We start from the raw sequence: 24367 nt of genomic DNA, 5'->3' as shown, positions 1-24367 counted from the left end.
CAATTTCAACACAATTCATGTCTGGATGCCCCGCCCTCAAAGGGACAAGGCTACTCCGCCAAGGTAGTGCTGATAATCTTCAAAGAGATCTTCTTCCCGCTCCTAGCTCCCAGCTCTGCCTTTATGGCCGCTCTAGACGTCACCGGCCGTCGTCTCGTACCCCGAGGCGGTTTCCCCAGTGCGTTGAGCAAACTAAGTACCGCCGCCCCGGGACCATTCTCTAAGGCCACCCCCTCAATGTTCTGAGGCCGCTCAGCCCAGGTCCGCCCCGTATATCCTCCACACTGGTAAGCTCGCTGTCCCGCTGTTCCTGTTATCTTCGGACGGGACCTCTCCAAGGTCCGGGCCAACGAACTCTCGACGATAAACAGCGGTTGACAAGACTGCTGCATCTTGGAGAAGACAGCGAACGTAGCAGTGTAGAAGACGTCCGACTCGAGGGTGGCGGACTCAGATGAATTAGCAGAGCCGCCCGCAGAAGTTCCCCTGTATAAGAAAAATATGTACAGGTGAGAAAATCTGCGGATGACTCCCCTCAGTCGCGACGCGCACGCTCCAGCTGCTGACCGAGATTTCTTTACGTCAAGATGGTAAGGAATTTATATACCCAGCCATTATTGTAGCGATAACAACTATTCCAAGTTCAGTCCGACGCCGCGCCGATATAAATTTCATCATACTACTCCGCTGATATTTCTTCTTCTTCTGGATTAAGTGCTGGGCTTCTCTGGAGCATCGTTACACAATTGTGAATATGTACATGAGTGAAGGGAACATCAGTGCAGTTATCAGGTTAAAATCATCTTGCATCAAAGTTACTCATGAAGCGCACCCATCCTTGTATGGAAGACCTCTAGGGACGGGGCTGACATAACTCCTTCTGGTAGGCTGTTCCAAAGTCGGATTCCGGAGGGGAAGAAGGAGAACTTGTAGGCATTTACGCTGGTGAATGGGTGTAAATATCTGTTGGCGTGGCCCCTGTTGTGTACTCCAGTAGTGATCAGTATGTGCTGGGCTCGGATATCTACCTGGTTGTTGATGACTCTGTACATGTCATGACTGTTTTGGTATATTGGCGGCGGGATGCTAAGACCGTAGTCCCAGCTCAGTTGATTCATCAAAGCAGTGACGCTGCTGGTATTGCGACAGTCGCCTGTGCAGATTCTGGCTGCTCTCCGTTGGCAGTTCTCGAGCTTGCTGATGTTGGCCTTTGTGTGTGGGTCTCATACTGACGACGCATACTCGAGATGAGGTCTGACCAGTGTCTTGTAGCATGTTGCCTGGATGTTATGTGGGCAGTGAGATAAGTTCCGGCGGAGAAAGGCAGTTGTTGAGTTCGCCTTCGTTGCTGTTGAGTCAATATGACTGTTCAAGGAGAGTGTGTTGCCGATCGTTACACACAGGTACTTTGCTTTCTTCGTCTGCTTCAGTGTTTGGCCATGGATGGAGTAAGGCTTGTCTATCACTTTTCGCTTGTTGGTGATGCGAATCATCTCGCACTTGCCTGGGTTAAACATCAGTCCTGCTCCCAGTCTTGTAGGCGGTCCAGATCCGCTTGAAGTGCACTGCAATCCTCCGCGGAGGCAATGGTCCTGTATAATAGGCAGTCATCTGCGAAGTGGCGTGCTGTGGAGGGGACTCTACATGGCAAGTTGTTGATGTAGACTAGGAACAGGAGGAGTTCATGGACTGTGCATTGTGGAACGTCTGATGTCACTTGTGCTGGAGAAGATGCCTTACCTTTGACTACGACCTGTAGTTGTCGGTGTGCGAGAAAACTTTCGATCCATCCCAGAGCTAGTCTTGCCTCTGATCCCGTAGTGGTGGAGCTTGGCTGATAGACGTCGATGGGGGACCTTGTCAAAGGCTTTGGAGAAGTCAAGAAGTATTGAGTCTATTTGTTGTTTGTTGTTCAGGCCTGCTGCAATCTCCTGGACAGTGGTGATGAGTTGCGACTCGCAGGATCTCTTCTTCCGGAAGCCATTCTGTTGATCGGTGAGGTGATTGTTGACGTCAAGGAAACACATCACGTGGCTATGGATAATGCGTTCCATAATCTTGCAGCAGATTGATGTCAGCGAGACTGGTCGATAATTTGATGGGTTACTCTTGTCTCCCTTCTTAAATAGCGGTGTGACAAGTGCGCTCTGCCAGTCTTCTGGCACCTGGCTCTGGTCGTGAGAAGCTTGTAATATTAGGGTCAGCAATTGTGTTATGGCTGTGGCCACTTACTTAAAAAATCTAGAGGAGATCTGATCAGGACCTGTAGCCTTGTGTGGGGTGAGATTCTCAATGAGTTTCTTCACGCCCTTCTCGTGGATATGCACTGGAGGTGCTGCTTAATTCTTGGTGACTTAAGGTCATGTTAGGAAGATTCGTAACATCCTCTTCAGTAAATACGGAAGAGAATTGGCTGTTGTAAATCTCGGTTTTAGAGCTTGGGTCGGATTGGTTGGTGCCATCTTTCATAAGGGTTGCTACTCGATCCCGAGCTGTCGCTCTTCATGCAATTCACGTTTGAGTAGAGCTTCTTATTGTTGGTACCAGGCTCGCTGACCATTTTTCGAACATACTCGTTCCTGGCTTCACGGCATTTCTGCTTATTCTGTTTCTGAATGCTACTGTAGATGTCCCCGTCTGATTGGATTCTGGATTTCCTGGCTTTCTTATAAGCTCTCTTCTTCCTTCTAGCCAGAAGTCTGACAACCCGGTTCGCCAAGGGGTTGACTAAATCTGGTTGATGCCATCTTAGAAGGTATAAGTGACCATGACATAGTTCTCGTGGATTCCAACATTATCCCTAGACGGAAGAAACCATTCCAACGCCGTATCTATTTGTGGAAAAAGGCAAATATTCCGGCCATAAATGAAGAACTCAGCTCATTTTCCCAACGTTTCACAGAAGAACACAACACAAGTACTCCCATCAACACCCTGTGGACTATATTCAAGAATACGTGCTCGAGTACCATCGAAGAGTTTGTACACTCTAACAGTTATCTCCGTCTTTGACAATATTCAGTTGCAAACTTGTTTACCTAACACAGGTTTTATTTACACCATTCTTTGGGGGGGGGGGGGGGCATAAATATGTTACCACCCCTTATTCATTTGCGGTAATTTATTTTTATTTTTACTAGAAATGTTTTGTTACGAATACATTCGAATATACGCTAATATTAAGAGAAATAAGTGCAGTCGACACACACATAGATTGTACTGCCTGGATATTATTTATGTATTTATCTACAATAATATAAGTACGGGCTGATCTTCCATAGCCGTACAAGCATACGAGAAAAATTCAGTGATACGAAGCCTTCGTGACAAGGGAGGTAATCACGATTTTCGGCGAGGTATAAAACCCGGAACTATCCGGAAATCTTTATGGTAAAACCCGGATCCGATATAAATGGTTATAACTTCATTATTATTCGTCCGATATTAATTATAATGGTACCGTTGTAAAGAAGATCCTCTACAGATTCTAACCATATCAAAATATTTTATGGCAGGGTCGTAGTCGGCCTGTAAATCGCGGACAAAGTCGGCCTGTTTTAACGTTTTTTTTTACACACGCAAATGCCGAAAAGAAAACCCGGATCCGATATAAATGGTTATAACTTCATTATTATTCGTCCGATATTAATTATAATGGTACCGTTGTAAAGAAGATCCTCTACAGATTCTAACCATATCAAAATATTTTATGGCAGGGTCGTAGTCGGCCTGTAAATCGCGGACAAAGTCGGCCTGTTTTAACGTTTTTTTTTACACACGCAAATGCCGAAAAGAAAACCCGGATCCGATATAAATGGTTATAACTTCATTATTATTCGTCCGATATTAATTATAATGGTACCGTTGTAAAGAAGATCCTCTACAGATTCTAACCATATCAAAATATTTTATGGCAGGGTCGTAGTCGGCCTGTAAATCGCGGACAAAGTCGGCCTGTTTTAACGTTTTTTTTTACACACGCAAATGCCGAAAAGAAAACCCGGATCCGATATAAATGGTTATAACTTCATTATTATTCGTCCGATATTAATTATAATGGTACCGTTGTAAAGAAGATCCTCTACAGATTCTAACCATATCAAAATATTTTATGGCAGGGTCGTAGTCGGCCTGTAAATCGCGGACAAAGTCGGCCTGTTTTAACGTTTTTTTTTACACACGCAAATGCCGAAAAGAAAACCCGGAACCGATATAAATGGTTATAACTTCATTATTATTCGTCCGATATTAATTATAATGGTACCGTTGTAAAGAAGATCCTCTACAAATTCTAACCATATCAAAATATTTTATGGCAGGGTCGTAGTCGGCCTGTAAATCGCGGACAAAGTCGGCCTGTTTTAACGTTTTTTTTTACACACGCAAATGCCGAGAAGAAAACCCGGAACCGATATAAATGGTTATGACTTCATTATTATTCGTCCGATATTAATTATAATGGTACCGTTGTAAAGAAGATCCTCTACAGATTCTAACCATATCAAAATATTGTATGGCAGGGTCGTAGTCGGCCTGTAAATCGCGGACAAAGTCGGCCTGTTTTAACGGTTTTTTTTACACACGCAAATGCCGAGAAGAAAACCCGGAACCGATATAAATGGTTATAAATGCATTATTATTCGTCCGATATTAATTATAATGGTACCGTTGTAAAGAAGATCCTCTACAGATTCTAACCATATCAAAATATTGTATGGCAGGGTCGTAGTCGGCCTGTAAATCGCGGACAAAGTCGGCCTGTTTTAACGGTTTTTTTACACACGCAAATGCCGTAAAGAAAACCCGGAACCGATATAAATGGTTATAAATGCATTATTATTCGTCCGATATTAATTATAATGGTACCGTTGTAAAGAAGATCCTCTACATTTTCTAACCATATGAAAATATTTTATGGCAGGATCGTAGTCGGCCTGTAAATCGCGGACAAAGTCGGCCTGTTTTAACGGTTTTTTTTTACACACGCTAATGCCGTAAAGAAAACCAGGAACCGATATAAATGGTTATAAATGCATTATTATTCGTCCGATATTAATTGTAATGGTACCGTTGTAAAGAAGATCCTCTACAGTTTCTAATAATGTTAAAATATTTTATGGCAGGGACAGTGTTAACCTGTAAATCGCTGTGCGGTAAAAGTTGACCGAAAAATACCGTGTTTTTTTTAACACAGAACAATGTCTTGAGGAAAACACGGAAAAGCTAAAAGGGGTTATAAAAGCATCCTTTTCCCAACCGACCATACATTTTTGGTACCGTTGTTACGGTATTGTTCCACTGTTTCTAAATATGTAAAAAATATTGTGAGAAAGCATAATATGAAATAAGGCGAAGCATCAAAGCGAAAATGGTTATAAATGCATTATTATTCGTCCGATATTAATTATAATGGTACCGTTGTAAAGAAGATACTCCACAGTTATTAACCATGTCAAAATAATTTATGGCAGGGTCAGAGTCCGCCTGTAAATCCCGGTCAAAGTCAGCCTGTTTTAACGGTTTTTTTTACACACGGAAATGCCTTAAGGAAAACCCGGAGAAGGTAAACGGGGTTATAAAACAGTATTATTGACTCGATATTAATTATAATGGTATTGTAGTACAGGAGAACCTCCACAGTTTCTAACCATCTAAAAATATTTTAAGGCAGGTTCAGATTCAGCCTGTAAATCGCGGTCAAAGTCGGCCTATTTTAACGTTTTGTACACGCGCAAATGCCTATAGGACTACCCGGAAAAGGTGATAAAATCATCACTTTCCCAACCGACCATACATTATTTGATACCATTGTAATGTAAACAATGGACCTATTCCTACGGCCGTGTTAATACCAATATGAAAAGATGCCATATCAATCCACAACCCCTGGGTAGGTAGATGGGCACCTTAGACCACTAAGTCACGGTAACTATGTCTGTTACTGCTACTTTTGACATTGATATTACCAGTTAAATGTCAATTTCGTGACATGGTTCATGCAATACCCTGAAATTTTCCGGGGACACAGTAACAACAACTGCCAATTAAGGATACAATGGTCGCGATCACAGGTTAGTGCCACCCTTGTATATCTGCTCTTGGCATGTTGTTCTTACTTACTGTCAATCGAAGATTTGGGTCTTGGGTAGATATACAGCTTGTTGTCAAACCGTTCCGATCCGAATACTTAAATAAGAAGTTTTTTGTTAAGAAAAAAATCATAACTGCAATACAAGTCTAGCTTTGATCACGATATAAATCATATAAACATTTTATGAATCGGTGTTGATATAAAGTGTGTTAATTGACCTTGTGCTCGAATTGTTGTGTTTGATTTTATTTACTTACAATGCCTTTAGTAGTGGGACATAGCCAGACAAAGTACTTGTCTGATTATTTGTGTAAGGGATCGTACACAGTGTTCTCGTATTCTGGATATAAAACGCTCCAGTTTATGTACGAGAGGGACGTTTTTGAAGTTGCGCCTTTCTTTTCGGTAAGTACCGTGCACAGTACATATATATATATATATATATATATTATGATATGATTATATATTGTATATATGGGTAGATTGCTCACTATGTATTGTTCACGATGTCTATACATAGTTATTTACGGGTGCATACAATCACCGCAAAGTACAGAAAAGCATCGAATAGCACCGAAAAGCACCGAAAATACACTCAATTTCTCGCTATATATATGCAATATATCGTTTCTAGTGTGTGTTAACGGGTTTAATTAGTTAATTAATGGTTATATGATTGTATGTCTATACTACAAAATTGGATAAATATCGGCAATATACCGACCGAAATGCTTTTCCTGTGAAGACCGAAAAGCACTCAATTTCTCGCTATATATATATATATATATAGAGTTCCTATAAACGGATTTAAATTAAATAAAAGTTAAGAAAAACATGTGTGGAAAAATACCAAATAAGCCAGATACTTCATTCTGATTTCGTCAATACTGTACAGATCTTAAATTTACGGATCATTGTAATTTCCTGCAACGATATCTATTCATACGACACACGAACACTAACACGGATCTTAATTAAGCAGACAAATGCTTCTGCTATTCACAAATTCACACGAGCCGCACTTTTATAAAGGATAATAACTGAATATACACTTATTGACAGAGATCAACGCAAATGTATATTATGTAACCTAAATGACATCGAGGATGAATTTCACTTTGTTCTTAAATGTCCTTATTATAATGATGTTAGGAATGCATTAATTCCGAAATATTATAGAATCCGACCGAATATGTTCATGTTTATTAAACTACTTAATAGCACAAACAAAACTGTATTAAGAAAGCTAGCCATGTATTGTTTAACATGCTTTAAAAATAAGAGAAAATGTCATATATATGTAGTGTTAAATAGAAGTACATTTTTCACAAAAAAAAATAAGGTCAGAAATATGTAACTGTATCTATATTTTTGTAAACCTATATGCATAACATTGTGTGACCACTGTGTATTAAACCCATCCATGTACCATTCTCACGAAATATGTTCACGAAATATATTTCGTGTTTATTTAGATTATTTATTCTTTAAAATTATGTGTGTTTTTGGGTGTACTTCAACGCATGCTGTTATTTATATGTATGTTAATAACGATGAGCTTCACATGCTTAAGTCAAAAATAAACTATTCTGTTATATTTGCAAAGGCAGCAGCATCATACTAAAACAATCCCAGAAAAATAATGAATATCAACCGACATGACCGACAGAAATGATTCGATGCACGATGTGAATCAAAATTTAGTTTAAGTAATACGACACAAAGAAACTTTTTTAGTTTACGGATCATTTCGGCTTAGAGGACTAAGACAGTCATGTAAAATATCAAATAAAATATATAGTTATAATCAACTGGTAGCAAGTTATAAATATATCGGCAATGTACCAACCGAAAAGCACTTCATGCTGTTTATCATCTTATACGTAAATTGATGTAAATGTTTTAAGTTTTTCTAATTGACGTGAAACTCTTAAATAGAAATTGCAGCATGAATTTTAGTTCATGTGCTTTGTATTAATAATAGCGATTTTAATGGTTCCATTAAAACCATTTATTGCGCGAGCATCGAGACACTTTTGAGTTATTGATGTTAGCACAATGCAAGGTGACACAATATTATCAGTTTTTAATTATGTGTAATTTCATTCGCACCTCTCGCTTAACTCAACGTTCAAAGGCACGCGCACTTTCACACTTTATTAGCGCCGTCTTTAATCTGTTCTATCTCTTTTTACAGAACAGATTGATGTGAACTTAATGAACACAATTATTTTAACTAATGCAAGTTTAGCTAGAATTAATATATGACTTCTTGCTATACAATCATTATCATTCGAAAATGGATCTTATTTAATTGTGGTTCCTTCTTTGAACTTATGCTGTCCGCCAACATATAGAAAAGGTAGTGTCAGTAATAAATGTATTGCTTTAGATTCACATGTTTGTTTTTTTTAAGATATGTAAGATGCAAATGTGTCTAACTTATATTGTTTTCTGGTCTTTAAGCTATCTGATATATGTGACTACGTGCTATTTTGTTGGAGAAATGAAAGATTCAAATGTGTCTTATTTATATTTTATCCATGTATCGTGTGTATTCAGTGTCATGCGAAAATATATCTTATTTCTTAATTTCCACCTTCACACTTTATTAGCGCCGCCTTTAATTAGTTCATTAAATTAATTAATTTAATATAATGTGCAACGGTGAGGTGGATCAATGCTCGTTGTTAATTTAAATACACACCACTTCAGCAATAAATGAAATCAGTTATTTTGGCTGTAAATCCATTTTTTTCCGTACAGTAGCCATGTTCCTGTGTATTGAGCTGATAAGATCACCACAGCAAGTTGCTAATACACAGTGTAGACTTAAACGAAATTGGTTATTTTGACTGTAAATCCAATTTTTCCAGTACAGTAGCCATTATGACCATGTTCCTGTGTATTGAGCTGATACGATACCCACAGCAGGTTGCTTATACACAGTGTAGACTTCCCCTGTTTTATTATAGTATTTGTTATTTACCTGCTTGGAATAAATGACGTGTATTCATTCGGGTCTGATGGCGTTTTGTTAAAGGTCATTTAATGCAGCAAAGCTGGTTTTCTGACTTAATTTTTTAATCATTTCAATGTAAAAAAGAAATAATGAAACAATGAATGTGTAATTTAATTCTCAACTCTCGCTTAACTCAACGTTCAATGGGACGCGCATAGTTCTTTTTATAAATTATGTACAAATATAATATGCTGTACATTGTTGTTTATTTACTCAAGAAGTACCAGAAAGAAGCATTGTTATGTATAAAGCGCTTTACTTTTTCAAAATTCTACATTAAATAAAGAAATATCGTATTTTTTGGTTAAGTGTACGTGCTTGATATATATTCATAAAATAGCAGTTTTTTTTTAAACATTCGGTCTTTAACCTTTAATTTGATGCAAATGAAAAGAAGAACTGCCTTTTTTATTTTTATACTTAAATCAACATTTAACGAAGTCATTATTGACTAAATAAATATGTACATTTTTTCACTCCATTAAAATCGGCCCTTATAGTTTACTTTCATGTATATATAGAATAATTGAGTGCTTTTCGGTGATTCTATGCTGGCGCGATAGTGCTTTTCGGTTGCAAATAAAAATACTTTTGTGCGTGATCTTTACACTTAAATCAATATTTAACGAAGTGATTAATTACTTAATTAATACGTACATGTTTTCAATCCATTATAAACGGCACTTATGGCTTACTTTCATGAAAATATGAAGAAATTGAGTGCTTTTCGGTGATTCTGTGCTGTCGCGGGAGTGCTTTTCGGTCGTCACATGAAGTGCTTTTCGGTCGGTATATTGCCGATATTTATCCAATATGGGGCATTAATACATCATAATAAACACAAGGTAGTATAAATATGCATGAAATATAACCATTTTTATCTAATTTAGTCCATTAACACACAATAGAAACGCATTTTTGCATATATATTGCGAGAAATCGAGTGCTTTTCGGTCTTCACATGAAGTGCTTTTCGGTCGGTATATTGCCGATATTTATCCAATTTTGGGCATTAATACATCATAATAAACACAAGGTAGTATAAATATGCATGAAATATAACCATTTATAACTAATTTAGTCCGTTTACACACAATAGAAACGCAAGTTTTCATATATATAGCGAGAAATTGAGTGCTTTTCGGTCGTCACATGAAGTGCTTTTCGGGCGGTATATTGCCGATATTTATCCAATTTTGGGCATTAATACATCATAATAAACAAAAGGTAGTATAAGTATGCATAAAATATAACCATTTATAACTCATTTAATCCGTTACTCACACAATAGAAACGCAATTTTTCATTTATATACAAGAAATTGATTGCTTTTCGGTCTTGACATGAATTGCTATTCGGTCGGTATATTGCCGATATTAATCCAATTTTGGGCAAAATGTAGTATAGACATACATTCATATAACCATTAATAACTAATTAAACCCGTTAACACACGCTAGAAACGATATATTGCATATATAGAGAGAGAAATTGAGTGCCTTTCGGTGCTTTTCGGTGATTGTATGGACCGACTTAAATACCAATAGAGCGTGACACAAACACAGCACAATTGTTTATTTCGGCAAACATTTTGATATTATTTGCTTTTAAACATAGCTTTTAATGACTATTGATAGATGAATAATGTTATACTATTATTTGTAATTTCAAAACATGTTACTTGGTGATTTTATTCACGTTCTATAAATACATCAGTTATTCTTATTAACCTGATGCCTGTTGTCTGCTACTGTTACAATACGACGCTTAAAAATGTGGATTGCATAAAGTTAAAGGTCACATTCCGTGTGCACTATATTACTTGTAATAATGCATTATAAATATGTCAAGCATGTTCACTTTAACAAATACGATACTTCTTTATGTAATGTAGAATTTTGCAAAGGTAAAGCGCTATATATATGACAATGTTTTATTTTTTCTTGTTGATTAAAAACAAAAACAAAATATAACAATACATATCATATGTGTACATACTTTTTTAAACCAATATAATGAATCACGTGATGTTTTTATAATTTTGTTAAGCGTGCGTGATATTGAACGTAGATTTAAGCGAGTTATGCGATTTAAAAACTGATACCACTCAGCTTGATTTACAATTCATGTTCCAACGCGCCAATGTATTTAATTAAATGGTTTCATGAAATTGTGTTTAAAAGCATAACGATTGAAAGTCAGTAAGAAACACAGTTTTGCACATAAAATGATCGCCAACAGACCCGAATTAATACACTTCATAAATGCCAATCAGATAAAAAACAATTCCAATAATACAACAGGGGAAGTCTACACTGTGTATTAGCCACCTGCTGTGGTTATCCCTATTTATCAGCTCTATCTCAGGCACCTGGCTACTGTTATGAACAAATTGGATTTACTGAAAATAACTGATGTCATTTATTGCCAAATTGTTATGTACATATAAAATAAACAACGAGAGTGGACCCACATCATTGTTGCACATTAGTATAAACTTCACTGTAATCTAGGCGCCCCGTAATCTGTTCTTAAAATAGACATAGCCTTAATAAAGACGGCGCTAATTAAGTTGGATATTAAAGAAGCTACATTAAGCGCACTGAAAAAGATGAATTGGACACATTTGCATCTTTCATTTATTACAAAGCATGTGAATATGTACAATACTTTTATTACTGACACATTATTCTTAAAGTCGACGGACAACATAAGAGGGAACCACAATTAAATAAGATCCATTTTCGCAGGATAGTGGTTTTTTTAGAAAATATTCACATATTATTTTTAGCTTGCATTAGTTACAATAATAAGTTCGCGTGCCATTGAACGTTGAGTTAAGCGAACGGTGCGAATTAAAATCTGAAACTATTATGTCATCTGTACTAACAGCATTAACTCAATGGTGTCAAATCCTCTATAGTCAATTAAAGGGGCATTTTCATTTTTTGAAGTAGTTAAAAACCAACTTGTAGTGAGTGATATTTTGATGCAACCAATTGAAACTTTTGACTTTAAATGACGAAAAATCGGATATGGGTGCATTGTGTGTGCTATGTATAAAACATGACAGTCACTACAAAATCGTATATATAATATACTCTGTAAGAGACGTTACATATTATGACATTTCAAATTTAAACCACAAAATTGACAATTATCCAAAGATATATCATTCATTTTAGTGAAGGAATGATATATTATAATAACCATGAAAAGTATTTCCGTTTGACTATGCCTTTAACGAAATAATTTTTCATAATAATATATATAAAATAAACGAGAGTAATGATACCTTCCTTTCATGTATAGTGTACATGTAAGACAAACAGATTCTTTAAATTCATCGCTGTCATTACATCAGTCTATTAGCATCTCATTCGCAATGAAATAATTTGCATTTCACGTGTGCAGAAAATGATTCATATTTTGGTAATAGGAATTGTACTTCTCTTTAGCGTATCTTACAAAAGTATAAGCACGCATTGCAGAAAGCACTTTTTAGAACAAAAAAATCAACGAAAGACTGACTTGCCTTTCGCTAGTAGTAAAATCGTTTTAAACGTCTTATGTAAACAAGACCACAAGCTGAAATAACTGCACAAAAATATGAGATTGTAAACGTATATTGCATTTAACACCAGAGAGAGAGAGAGAGAGACTTGAACGCTCCAAGGCTGCGGGTAAAAACTTGTACGAATTGGTCCAAAATCAACGAATTAGTATGCATTCATAGTGCAATGTTCTCGTTTAAAGTAAAATTCACTAACAAACTCAAATTCGTATATTCGAGCTCTCATCATGATTTTGATTTCAGTCTTCATGAAACGAGTCTTAATTTATACAGATTTTTTGTTATTGTACGAATGAGTAAGTGCTAATTATTAGATCTAGTTGATTAAGTGCACACTAATTTTGAAACATGAAATAATAATGTAAATAGCATTCATTTCTGTGAACTCAGGTTTATTCGCGAATATTAGTATGTTCAGTAGTCAGGCTAGAGACCGACCGGAATGAAAATAATGAGCTATGTAACAGAACTTGTTTTCATTGTACAGATAAGATCGAGGATGAAATACATGTACTCGTTCACTGTCCGTTGTATGTTGATGTTCAGGAGGGTTGACATAATTTATAACTGATATAGTCTTTAATTGTAAGCTATGTAAATATTGTCGTTGTTTTTAGGGTCTGTTAGTTATAAATCAAGCGTGGGTAACCATTGCTAATGAGTTAATTTCCGACCTGGTCATAATATACTTGATTTCTTAAACCATTTTATATTATGCGCGTTAGTGCATCTTATCGCAGTGTCATTGTTTTACGTAAATATATTTATATATCTATCAACGGTTACTAGATTTACCGAAAGCGCGGGTACAAATTAATGCTCGTGTAAACACGTTCATAAAAACATAAATTGCATCAAGATTATGACTTTGTTGAAATTATGATCTGTTTACGTCGTATTTGCTCAATCAGCATTTAGTAGTATAAGTCTTATAATCTAAGTAATTTACGTCATCAACAATGCCACCAAAACCGTTTATGCGATTCTAATTAAGAGCGCAGTATTTAGCAGATTTGAATAGAAACCAACACTCGTTAAGTCATGTAACGCGCTAAAGAAAGTATATAATGGCCATTGAAGAAACATGCCTAATTTGTGAAATTTCTGAAGTCGCGAATTCTTCAGAATTGTGAAAATGAGTCGCGAACTTGCAATATTTGCGAAAACACGTGAGTTTTCCAAATTGTGATTTTTAAAGATTAAATGTAGTAATTGTTGTTGGTGGTGGTGGTGGTAGTACGGGTGGTGGTAGAAGGGGTGGTGGTAGAAGGGGTGGTGGTGGTGGTGGTGGTGGTAGTAGTAGGGGTGTTGATGGTGGTGGTGGTGGTAGTACGGGTGGTAGTAGATGGGGTTGTGGTAGAAGGGGTGGTGGTGGTGGTGGTGGTGATGGTGGTGGTGAGACGCGACACGAGCAGCACGCTTCTCCATATACTCATCTCGAACTTGATGAGATAGTCCGATGGATTGAAGATGCTACCAAAGTTCCGCACGGTAGAAAAAGACAGTCCGGTGGGGGCGGTACTGCAGTAGTACATTCAAACCAGAAGGAACCATTGTCTGCACAGATTGTTGACGACATAATGGGTGCTTGTGAGGCTGGGCAAGGTAAGGTATCAACTGACATGCCTTTCAACATAAGTGGTGGGGATATATATGTGGTAGCTTTAGACTCATTAGCAATGAAAAAAGACGTTCGCGTGGACAAATATATGTGGGTAAATAACGGTCGCAGACGCTTTCCAAAGAAAAAACCAACGATGTTTAAGTCATTTTTCAAAATTAAATTAGTCGAAAACCAACATTCACAATCTTTTCAAAAGCATATATACGAACGCTTAGAAAATGGAAAATTTGCAATTATACATTACCTTGGAGACCCCACCATATATACACCACTAGCACATGGGAATTCTAAGAGTAAGGAAACGGTGTTTATAAGAACAAATCCTTCTGTTATTGAACATATCAAGTCACGTGCTGATGATGAAACCGTTAGTGCTAATTTTATAGACAAAGAATTGAAATGCAAAGCTGAGAAAGGTACAGATTTTGGTGTAAAAACAGCAAGAAACGTTCGCCAGGTAAAAAATCATTTATACAAAAGTAGAAGTGAAAAACGTTATAGCAACGACGAAATATATAATCTCTGTGAAATTTCAATAGATTTAGAAAATTTTAACAAACAAATTGACGTCTTTCCATCCCTGGTGTGCATATCGGGGTTGGAAGAAATACTGACAGAATTCAATGAATTACTAATGTTCGACTCCGATACACCCCTAAAAATGTTTTATGACACAACTTATAAAATGGGGCACTTGTTTGTTAGTGTTCTGTCATATCAACATATTTTGTTTGAAGGCAATAAAATAGTGCCCGTAGCATTCATGATGCACGAACGGCGAGACGCAAAATTCCATGAAAGGTTTTTCAGTGTTTTAAAGGAACATATTCCAAATTTAAAAAGAACACATTTTCCGCTAATTTGTGATCGCGAGGCCGGAATAAAATTAGCAATTCAGAATTCGCTACCCAACATACAAATTATTCACTGCTGGAATCACATACGAACAGACGTAACTACTTGGCTTAAGAAAACTAATGCAAAAAGTGATGATTTCTCCGTGTACACTAAACATGTGCAAGACTTAATGAAATGTGCAACTGAAGACGATTACACTGACCATAAATCTAAAATAGAACAAGAGTGGAGCCAGGAATTTAAGAACTATTTTGACAGACATTTGCATCAAACCATTTTGAATAATTCTGGTCGTTGGGTGTTAGAAAAATTAGGCATATACAATCCCTACTCAGGAATAACCAGTAACCCCGCCGAATCAATTAATAATATGATAAAAGCAATACAACACAGGAAGGAGCTACCGGTAGATTTAATATGTTTAAACTTACTAATGTGTCAAAAATCAGTTTATGCAGACATACAATGTGGTCGAGCAGGATTTGGTAATTTTAAATTAAGAAAAGACTGTGAATACGCCAGATTAGACAGAAGTGAAATTAATGTACCCCACATATCCGGTACACCGGATGATATTTTAAGACAAGCGAAAGAAGCACTAGAGCATTTCCAAAAATCAGGTGAAATTACTGATAAACCGATTGAAACCAATTTAATAACAAGAGAAAATGTCATCGACGGAGAAAAAAATAATTTGGAAATATTTAAAGATAAAAACATTACTTGTATTGACGATAAGGAATTAGGGGAAAGGAAGGGTATTGAAAAGAATATGTCCCAAAAAGCTTTGGCGGAATTTATTATAAATAATGATAAAATAAAATTAATCCCATCCATGAAAACCTTTATTGTTGAGGGAATACATGGCTCCAAACGTTTGGTGACAATCATGCCAAAAGAAACATGTAGTTGTCCGTCAACTGGACTTTGTTATCACCTACTAGCGGTTAAAATGACTCTGAATATTGATGGAATCTGTGATAAACGCACGGTTAAAAATCTCACGCTTCTTCGAAAAAATAGCAAACCGCGTGTTGCCAAAAAAACGGGACAAAAGAAACCGAAAAAAGCCGACTTCGAAATTAACCCAGCACCCGATTCAATACTCATGACACCAACTGGAAAATCATGCGACACATCGCTGAAACAAAAGCTCGCCAATTTAATAGCATCAACCCCAAAAACACCAACGTCTAAAAAAAGAAGCCGGAACACCAACAATTCATTCACTTCTTGTAAACAAATAAAGTTTGACAACAATTTAAGTTCAATTGCAGAAGACGTTCTCGAAGAAGAAAACCATTTAAATATAAGCAGCGATGATTCATTTACCAGTGAACAGACGTGTTTTAATCAAATGATCATTGATGACGCGGAAGACGATAATGTAGAAATTGCAAATATATCTACAATAGATTTAGAGCTAGTTAAAAATCCATCCGGGTGGCTGAACGACCCAATAATAAACAAATGTCAGCAAATGCTAAAAGAACAATTCGCGCTTGACAGTGGGATGCAGAACACACTTCTTGCTCCGTACTTTAATCATGATTTAGGTACCTGGGATATAAATAAACGTTTAACGAAACAAAATCCCCCGTCCGCCCAAATACATTACAACGCCAGTAATCACTGGGTATTATCATACCAATCACAGAAAGATCGACATGTTATTGTGGTGGACAGTTTAAAATCTCCAAGAACTCTAAACAGTAGTATTTCAATTCAAATCGCTCAAATCTATGAAAATGGAGAGCGCAGTGTACAAGTACAAATACCCGACGTACAACGTCAACCTAATTACACAGATTGTGGTGTTTTTGCTATTGCCAATCTTACTGAGGTGTTACACAACAATTATGATGTAGATTTTTCAATTATCAGATATGATATACCAAGAATGAGAGCACATTTATTAGAATGTATTACTAAACAACAGTTTACAACATTTCCAAAAATAGAAAAAATGCCAAAAATGCCGTGTAAAGTAGCAAAAAGTTGTTCTATTAAGATTTTTTGCGCTTGTAAGTTGCCTGATATAGTTGGCGATATGGTGGAATGTGACAATAAAAGATGCAAAATGAATAGATGGTTTCACAAAAGATGTGTTGGGTACACAATGACAAACCAAGATGAAAAATGGTTGTGTCCATACTGCACATGGTAATTTGAGATGAACAAGCACTGAGATAAAGGTATGTGATTATGGTACAACAATTATATCTTAATGTTTATAAATATGATATCTATTTAGATATAATGTAATGATATCCTCCAGTACAGTTACTTTTATGGTGTCATTTCCATTATAACAAATTAATCTATCTCGTCCAATAAAATGCAATTTATGCCTTCGACATCCAGCCCCGGAAAAAGGGGGGGGGGATAACTTCCTATATACGGGTATATAGGGATGTGCCGAAAATACGGGGTGAGTTTTTCGACTAAAATTACTGATATGGGTATGGTTTTGAGAATCTAAGTATAGATATGTGTATTGAAATCCGAACTTTGCTTGTATTTAAATGCATATATATTTGAAAGTATTTTAAGTATCAAAATGGGTTTGATAAATTTCATACTGGATTTACAAATAGACAGATAATTCAATAAGTATACTGGACAAATCGTCATTGATTGCATTGGACTCCGAATATACAACGAAAAAAAGTCTAAAGGTATATTTACAATGATATGCACAACCATTTTTGTACTTCAGTCACTTTTTCGCAATTTAATTTAAACCACACCATTATTGATAACGTTTGTTTCGAACGCTAACCATTCTGACCATTTTTTTACAAACCCGCGATCACGTAGAAGCGAGTTATTTTATGCCTATGGAAGTTTTCTAGTATGCATGACAAACACAAGATCCAAAATGCGTTTTGGGCTCGTTCGAATTTTTAACAAATATTTTACTGTTAACTAAAATGCCACGTCCGACTTGTCATTAAAATCCAGAGAGTCAAACGAAATGCACATCCACATTATGCTCTCTTTCAATTTATCTTACATTTTTTTAACCACATACACATGTCTGCTCTTTTTTTAATCTTATCGAAGTTTACAATAATGCATGACAAACAAACAATCCTAAATACGTTTTGCATTTGATGATGCTTTGAATAAATAATTAACTGTTAAAAACAAACCACGTTCATATGTCGTCGCTAATTCTATCGAAAATGCGTTTAAACTATGTGTCGTATTCTGAGAAAACTGGGCATAATGCATGTGCGTACAGTGTCGTCCCAGATTAGCCTGTGCAGTTCGCACAGGCTTATGAGGGACGACACTTTCCGCCTTAATGGTATCTTTGCTAAGAAGAGACTTCATTTAAACGAAAAATGTCATAACAGCGAAGAGTGTCGACCCTGTTTAGCCTGTGTGGACTGTATGTTAAATATTTTGAGGTTAAACTAGTTTTTTTCGTCACTGAAATGACCACACACGATATACGTCACAAATCTCCTAATTTAAATGTAAAGCTACAAGGCAATGCAAAATTAATAAAACATTATCTTATGAAAATGAATGAAGATGTTTCGATTAAAGATTTATAAATTTACGGAAAAAGATTTTATGTTAGTCAATTGTGTTTTGCTATGAGCAGGGATGTGCGAATAACTGTAAACTTTTGCTGAGCAAGTCATTCATGCTATAATACAGAATTGCAGTTTACCTACATATTTTTCAAAAGGTCAGATAGCTTAATTGGTAGAGCAACCCAGGCCGGTATCATTAGATGGCTCATGGGTGGGTTCGGGTTCGAATCCCGATCTGAACTTCGTAGGTAAACTTGTGGTTGCAAGGCTGGAAACGGATAGTGTGACAATTTGTTTTCGGCGGGGTTTTGGGCTAACCGTTCAGTTCATCAGTTCGTCTAGTCACATGAAACCGTTTAATATGGCCTGTTTGTTGTTTAATTGCTGATTAACATATTTGACACAAATCGTGCAGTCCCGCTTTAACTCCTTATTTATGTTGGCTATATTGCACTTTACCGGTACGCTGCCATCATGGATTCCGAAATTTGCGCAACTTAACACTAATTATAAGGGCTTGGGTTATAGTGCGTACCGGTAAAGTGCAATTGCCCCGGACTGTTTAGTTGCTCTTATCCGCAGATGGTATTCGAACCATATATACTTCAGATGAGTGCAGACATAAGGTGATTTTATCTATTTTACAAACAGCAGCTTTTGTGCGATTTTAAAACAAAAAAGTTACTTAGTTACAAGGACTGTTATGTTGCTCTTATCTGCAGTTGGTTTTCGATCCATAAATGTTTCTTCCCGATTTGTGCAAAATAAGGGTTTATATGAACTACACGGTCGGCAAATTATCACCATTTTACAAACGGAAGCTTTTGTGGGCTTTTCAAACATTGCCTCGTGTGACCTTTTAAACTGCAAATATATCGTTCTAAATCATAAAACAATTTCAATGAAATGTACATGTAATTCTTTGGAAACGTTTTTCTAAGCAAGTTAATCATGCTATTCAACAGCATTGCAGTTTACCCATATATTTTTCAAAAGGTCAGAATAGCTTAATTGGTAGAGCAACCCAGGCCGGAATCATATCTTATTTAGATGGCTAATGGGTGGTTTCGGGTTCGAATCCCGATCTGACCTTCGTAGGTAAATTGTGGTTGCAAGGATGGCAACGAATAGGATGACAATCTGTTTTGGGCGGGGTTTTTGGGCTAACAGTTCAGTTCATTAGGTCACATGAAACCCTTTAATATGGCCCGTTTGTTGTTGAATTGCTGATTAAAGTAATAATTGAAAGTTCATTTCCTTACTTTTTAATAAAAGTCTTTACGAACTCCAGGTTCTTCTGCTAGAAGTGCCTTTAATGATTTAATTCAAATATTTTCTGTATATAAGTTGTGAGTTAGTTTCTTCACGGTGCGTATATTGTATATTGTCATCTAGATTTGCGTGTGTAAAAAAAACCGTTAAAACAGGCCGACTTTGTCCGCGATTTACAGGCCGACTACGACCCTGCCATACAATATTTTGATATGGTTAGAATCTGTAGAGGATCTTCTTTACAACGGTACCATTACAATTAATATCGGACGAATAATAATGCATTTATAACCATTTATATCGGTTCCTGGTTTTCTTTACGGCATTAGCGTGTGTAAAAAAAAACGTTAAAACAGGCCGACTTTGTCCGCGATTTACAGGCCGACTACGACCCTGCCATAAAATATTTTGATATGGTTAGAATCTGTAGAGGATCTTTTTTACAACGGTACCATTATAATTAATATCGGACGAATAATAATGCATTTATAACCATTTATATCGGTTCCGGGTTTTCTTTACGGCATTTGCGTGTGTAAAAAAACCGTTAAAACAGGCCGACTTTGTCCGCGATTTACAGGCCGACTACGACCCTGCCATAAAATATTTTGATATGGTTAGAATCTGTAGAGGATCTTCTTTACAACGGTACCATTATAATTAATATCGGACGAATAATAATGAAGTTATAACCATTTATATCGGTTCCGGGTTTTCTTCTCGGCATTTGCGTGTGTAAAAAAAAACGTTAAAACAGGCCGACTTTGTCCGCGATTTACAGGCCGACTACGACCCTGCCATACAATATTTTGATATGGTTAGAATCTGTAGAGGATCTTCTTTACAACGGTACCATTATAATTAATATCGGACGAATAATAATGCATTTATAACCATTTATATCGGTTCCGGGTTTTCTTCTCGGCATTTGCGTGTGTAAAAAAAACCGTTAAAACAGGCCGACTTTGTCCGCGATTTACAGGCCGACTACGACCCTGCCATACAATATTTTGATATGGTTAGAATCTGTAGAGGATCTTCTTTACAACGGTACCATTATAATTAATATCGGACGAATAATAATGAAGTCATAACCATTTATATCGGTTCCGGGTTTTCTTCTCGGCATTTGCGTGTGTAAAAAAAAACGTTAAAACAGGCCGACTTTGTCCGCGATTTACAGGCCGACTACGACCCTGCCATAAAATATTTTGATATGGTTAGAATTTGTAGAGGATCTTCTTTACAACGGTACCATTATAATTAATATCGGACGAATAATAATGAAGTTATAACCATTTATATCGGTTCCGGGTTTTCTTTTCGGCATTTGCGTGTGTAAAAAAAAACGTTAAAACAGGCCGACTTTGTCCGCGATTTACAGGCCGACTACGACCCTGCCATAAAATATTTTGATATGGTTAGAATCTGTAGAGGATCTTCTTTACAACGGTACCATTATAATTAATATCGGACGAATAATAATGAAGTTATAACCATTTATATCGGATCCGGGTTTTCTTTTCGGCATTTGCGTGTGTAAAAAAAAACGTTAAAACAGGCCGACTTTGTCCGCGATTTACAGGCCGACTACGACCCTGCCATAAAATATTTTGATATGGTTAGAATCTGTAGAGGATCTTCTTTACAACGGTACCATTATAATTAATATCGGACGAATAATAATGAAGTTATAACCATTTATATCGGATCCGGGTTTTCTTTTCGGCATTTGCGTGTGTAAAAAAAAACGTTAAAACAGGCCGACTTTGTCCGCGATTTACAGGCCGACTACGACCCTGCCATAAAATATTTTGATATGGTTAGAATCTGTAGAGGATCTTCTTTACAACGGTACCATTATAATTAATATCGGACGAATAATAATGAAGTTATAACCATTTATATCGGATCCGGGTTTTACCATAAAGATTTCCGGATAGTTCCGGGTTTTATACCTCCCCCGATTTTCCAACAAATCGCTCGTGCACAGAAGTTGATCGAAAATGTAGTATTATTTTTACCAAAGATCTATCAAGAACAGTGAATTTATAGATCTTTTTTTACGGTGCGTATGTTTTTGTCTCCTACCGGTGAAACCGGAGGGGACTTATGGTGTGCGCTCCGTCTGTCAGTCAGTCTGTCTGTCCGTCACACTTTTCGGGATCCTGCGATAACTTTTAAAGTTCTTCATATTTTTTAATGAAACTTGAAACATGAGATATAGATGGCAATATGGAGATTATGCGCGTCATTTCATTTTGTTCCTACGTCAAGAATTCTGGTTGCTATGGCAACAAATATATATTTAAAGAAAACTTTTACTGTGGAGTTTCAATGGCAGGGGACAATTTTGCTTGGCAATCTCTGGTTTGTTCTGTCTTTATTTTTATTTTAATCGAGACGTTGGTAAGAAATTGATAAATTTTGACAAAAACACGACATGAAGAATTTTAATTACAGCATGTATATCCGTGGTATTAGCCCTCAATGAATACATACGAATTTTAGAAGTGAACAAATACAAAATCAAGCATGTGTTATATGTCAATCTATTGTTAAATGTGTATCCTTGGACATAATGACGAAAACTGCATTTTGATAGTCAATGTTTTGACAAAATACTGGATATACTTTGCTCCCTGTAGTCATATGTTTCATGTACCGGCCCTTTCATAGTATCAGCCCTTCAGATTGGTTGCTAAGATTTGTTACTATGCGTATGTGCTTGTTCTAAAAAAGTAACTTAATGGAAAACCAAAACTCTTGCTCATGTGTTTCTTAAAATATTTTTACATACACATGTATTATTAAATGATAAGGGGCATATAACACATTTGATAAATGTACTATTAATCCATAAACAAACTAACATAGTTGTGTGTTACATATAGCATCACCCTGGAATAAACATGACCTGCTTTCCAACGGACAAGGTTAATAATGAGAATGATTTTCGTAATTGTCATGGATAACCATCAAATAATTTACAACTTCTAAACATTGAAAAATAAATAACTTTCAAGTACTTCTTGAAGGTTTTTTGTTAAAGGCATGATCCTATGAGAAGGACCGATACTATGAGAGTAAGGGATACTGTCACACCAGCCTAACAACCTAAAATCAAATCGATTATGGAAAGTTTTTCTTCCTTACACATATTGCAGTGCTCAAGTTAGGAGCAATACTTTCAAGCGTGGAAAAAGCACGGTTTGCATTGATAGTTTTACTGTTCATAACTTAGAAAAACAAGTTTGGACCTTCTCCTTTGTCAAAAAAAATACAGGGCTCCTCTGGAGCATCGAAGCACTGTGACTGTACAAGGTCATTGTGAGGTAATAACAACAAAGTGAAGGTTAAAACAAAATAAAAACTGTGCTTGTGGTCTAATGCAGGGTGACCAAGCCTGTCTAGGGACTTGGCTGTGGAGACTGCTACCGGCAGCTAATGGCGGATCAATGTACTCAAAGTATAAAAATCAATGTACTCAAAGTACTAGTGGGGCGATTTTGCTTAAATTTTGTGGTTGTTAAAACACTATACACCGTGATGCCAACCAATCACCTTTTTTGAAGAAATCAGATGGAAGTAAGAAAGGGTGACAGGCTGTCAACATTATATGATTTAGCTATTGGGGTTAAATGTAAATGCTGCTTTAAAACAAGCCATTCTCGTATTTGCCAATTGATAGCTAAACTGCGAAGATATAATACACTTACCCAGTTCCAAACTTGATATAGATTAAAGACAAGCATTGCAGTAATTTCTAAATAGTACAGTAGGGTTAATGGATCGTTCTTGCCTAAGTACACGGGCCTCTGTGTGTTTCATAGTATAAAGTAAATCCATTCAGTATCAAGTAAGATACGGCAAATGTTAGTTTTTGAGCAATTTAATACTAAAGGTCAATGTCAGGCAGGGATTTAAGGTAACAGAGTCAACCCATTTCCAAACTAGACATAAATTTGATAAAGACAAGAATTGCAGTAATTCCTAACTAGTACATTAAGGTTTCTGGATCGTTCTTGCCTAAGTACACGGGCATCAGTGTGTGTCAAAGTATAAAGTTAATCTATTCAGTATCAAGTAAGATACGGCATATATTAGTTTGTGAGCAATTGCAGCAATTGGATACTAAAGGTCAATGTCAACCAGAGGTCAAGCTAAAAACGTCAACAGAAAGGTCTTGTCCAAAGGGGTGTTCTGTCCAAGAATAAAGTAAATCCATTGAATAAAAGGGAAAAAAAGTATCATCCTACTTGGTACTTGAACCCATGACCCGGTGTTTAACAGTATCTCACTCTGCTGACTGAGCTGGCCGGGCGGACATATTTATCTCCGCAAAATGTATTATTAAAAAAAAAAAAAAATTCAATAG

General features: G+C 36.5%; 1 protein-coding gene across 2 annotated transcripts in view; it reads left to right on the top strand.

Moving 5' to 3' along the window:
* LOC127850016 (synaptotagmin-like protein 5) overlaps positions 1-24367 on the top strand; it is a 146243-nt gene that overhangs the window by 20915 nt on the left and 100961 nt on the right. Inside the window, exon 1 of one of the 2 annotated variants that reach the window (XM_052382747.1) lies at positions 21954-22057. The exons of the other annotated variant lie outside the window; for it this stretch is intronic. The gene's annotated coding sequence lies outside the window, so the exon portion shown is untranslated. Of the gene's footprint in view, positions 1-21953; positions 22058-24367 lie in introns of those variants that run through there. 2 annotated transcript variants of the gene reach the window in all.

Source organism: Dreissena polymorpha, chromosome 11, assembly GCF_020536995.1.
Source record: "Dreissena polymorpha isolate Duluth1 chromosome 11, UMN_Dpol_1.0, whole genome shotgun sequence".
In the NCBI taxonomy this organism is placed as follows: Eukaryota; Metazoa; Mollusca; class Bivalvia; order Myida; family Dreissenidae; genus Dreissena; species Dreissena polymorpha.
Note: the sequence above shows the minus strand (reverse complement) of the source record. Positions and strands in the feature narration are given on the sequence as shown.